Source organism: Anneissia japonica, unplaced genomic scaffold (genome assembly GCF_011630105.1).
Source record: "Anneissia japonica isolate Jap-2015-1 unplaced genomic scaffold, ASM1163010v1 scaffold287960_len3192837_cov198, whole genome shotgun sequence".
In the NCBI taxonomy this organism is placed as follows: domain Eukaryota; kingdom Metazoa; phylum Echinodermata; class Crinoidea; order Comatulida; family Comatulidae; genus Anneissia; species Anneissia japonica.
Window position 1 is genome coordinate 1,780,372 of NW_022712725.1, and position 3,324 is coordinate 1,783,695.

General features: G+C 36.3%; 1 protein-coding gene across 1 annotated transcript in view; it reads left to right on the plus strand.

Moving 5' to 3' along the window:
• Window positions 1-3,324, plus strand: part of LOC117107987 (free fatty acid receptor 3-like) — a 6,994-nt gene that overhangs the window by 2,125 nt on the left and 1,545 nt on the right. The window lies entirely within an intron of this gene.

Sequence of the window (3,324 nt, forward strand, 5' to 3'; positions counted from 1 at the left end):
GACTGTTAATAAACCCTCCGATTTCATAGGTTTTGTGTACCTGTCTCTTATACACATCTATAAATACTATGTTGAAAACTACACATATTTCAACGTAATAGGAAATCACAAACAATTTTAAGAGTTGGGTCATTCCATGCCAAACACACAAATGCATTACACCATGACCATGGGTCATAGATTTTTTTCTTATTTTTTGTCACACTGACTCAGTGATATAGATATATATGTGAACTGAAAACCTGAAATTTTGAGACTCTCCAATTCGTTCACTTTCCTGTAGCGGTAGTTTGAAGTTAAGGGGGCGTGGCCCAAATAAATATGAATATAATACGAATTCTAAGAAGTTTCTATTCATGAATCGAACATGAATATATTCATGAAACAGAATAGAAAGTTTCCAGGAAATAATTTACCATATATTGGCCACAAAAAATGATGTATGTGATGTCCCAATTGCCATGTACTATGACTTACTAATAATAAGGGCCGTCACCCACAATACAAATTTGATGAGGTTATTATTACCCAGGTTGAAGTTGCACATTAAGAATTAAACCAGAAATAACTTTAGATAAATAAATCTGAAATTCATAGAAAATTTAGTGGGTCTACATGACATAGATTTAGAAAATTAAAGCAAAATATTTATATAAAAGTAGGGTATTATTGTTGATAATGTGTTAAAAACATGTTTTTAAGGATTTGGAATCAGCAGTAAAAGGTGTCCTACACCACAAAAGGTTAAAGTGGTTGTATGATGATAATAGCATACGAAAATCAAAGTTAATTTGAGGCACACCCCCTTTACGTCGAATTGCCGCTACGGGAAAACGAAAAGGGATTTTGAGTCTCAAAACGTCAGGTTTTTCTATTCACAAGGCCGGAGGGTGCAAAAAATTAAAAATCTATGACCTGTAATGTTGTAATGCATTTGTTGAGAGGCCACGCCCCCTTAACCTCAAACTGCCGCTACAGGAAAACAAATGAATTGGCAAGTCTCAAAATTTCAGGTTTTCAGTTCACATAGATATCTATATCACTGAGACAGTGTCCAAAACAAAATTTAGAAATTTATGACCCTGGTGTAATGCATTTGTTGAGTTGGCATAGAATGACCCAACTCTTAAAAACTTTCGTGATTTCCGATTATGTTATTGTGTAGTTTTCAACATAGTATCTAACCATGAAGGAGCTGAGTACCAAACCTGAAATTTGGTTTATAGGTAGATCTATTATATCTGATTAACTGGGGTAAATTTAAGAAAAGATTTTAACTTTCCACAAGACGTCTGTTGTAGAGAAACATAGGCATTTTTCACTTTTATAGATCTGGTCCCAACTTTGAATATATGCCATTCAATTTTAATTGATTTGATCAGCCTGCGCTTGCATATGGCTAGAGACAACTACACTTAGAAAATACACCTGTAATATGAGGGGTATATACCCATTCAAATGGAAGCAAGGTGACCTTGAAAATCACAAAAAAATTTGCATCGTTAAACAAAGCGGCTAATTTGAGTGCAGATAACTTCAAAAGGGAAGGGATAACTGTTAATCTAAGGCGATATTTGTGAAATATAGCGACAACTATGTTAGAATACCAAGTTTGACTCTGATAGCTATTACCAATCTCCTGTTATAAGCTTCCAAATTTGAAGTAAATTGTGTTTGCACATCTTGAAGAACCACGCCCCATATTTTTGATTTGAGGAGTCAATATCTCGAAAACTACATATCCTATGAGGCTAATTTTTTTTTTTTTTTGGTTTTTTTCATACAGTGGATAATTTTTATGAAGTTTCATCAAAATCTGAGACGGTCATACAGGAATTTCTTTTTAATCTGGTTGATTTGACATGGAATGACCCTACAATAGGTCAAAGGTCAGAATGTACCGTTTGAATATTTTTTTCATTAGGAAGAATATAAACATGAATCTCCTGAACAATTTGCAATCAATTGTGAGTCTCTATGACCAGTAGTTACTGAGATATGACGTTACAAGGTCAAAGGTCAAACTTTCAAAAACCGCATTTCCCGCCATTTTTTGATAAAAAGTTGTATAACAAATAGGAATATGCATATTGTGAACAATTTGAGACCAAAATCAAGTCTCTCTGACCAGTGGTTATCGAGATACAAGCGTCCAAATCAACAGGCGGCCATTTTGAAAAACGCCCCCAAACGGGGCTTTCCCCCAATATCTGGGATGTATATAGGAGCTATATTTTATCTAAACTGGTCCATCTTGCCAAATCCATCGAGAAACAAAGGTATCCTAAAATTAGTCACGGATCTCATGAAAATGATTCTACTATTAATTGCAAAAATATTTTCACATAATTTAGTAATTGCATGCAGATTTCAGACCCTGGAAAATTCTTTGGGTGGCTCAACAAGGATATATTTTTAGAAATTCGATATATAGACCTATTAAAATTCCACAAGAAATTATACGAGAAAATGCCAATTTTAATGTATTTTGGAAAGACAGTTCCAATAACAGATTGGAGAATTGATTAAATTGTTCTTTATTCGGATTTGAAATATTCATATCCGTAGAGAGTATACACTTCTGAGATTATATAGTATTTTCACGTAATTTCATAGACTAAATATACTTGTTTGATTTTTGAAAGCGATACTGCTTCTTGTTCATTAGATAACAAAATAAGATATATAATATATAACGAGATATAGAGATAGACTTTAATAACTTTCAGTTTCATTAGATGTGTATTGTTCGTGTTCGGCTGTTTTAAGCCGGGCACTCACTACGCCCGACGGTCGTCGGCCGACGCGATTCTATGGAGAACGCAACGCGACGCGCGATTCTATGGAGAACGCAACGCGACGACGCTCGCGCAACGGATCGATTTAATGACGATCCGTTCAGGCTGCCACAGACAGTCAGCAGACGGCGTCACGTCGTCTATCGCTCACTGGGAGCAGAGTTGGATTCGTCGTGCGATGGTCGTATGACCATGGAGGTATTATTGAGAAGGAGATCACTCGGCAACAGATCCCTTTGACGCGACAAACCTATGTGTTCCCCGCTTTTGGATCGCGCGCGGGCGTATTACCCTATAATTCACATTTTTTCGTTAGCAACAACTTGCCAACGACATGCACTTATACCATAGAGATCTGTCTCTTATACACATCTATGTCCCGAGATGTGCGTCCTTTTGTTGAATTACCTTGTTAAAACCATGGAGGTATTATTGAGAAGGAGATCACTCGGCAACAGATCCCTTTGACGCGACAAACCTATGTGTTCCCCGCTTTTGGATCGCGCGCGGGCGTATTACCCTATAA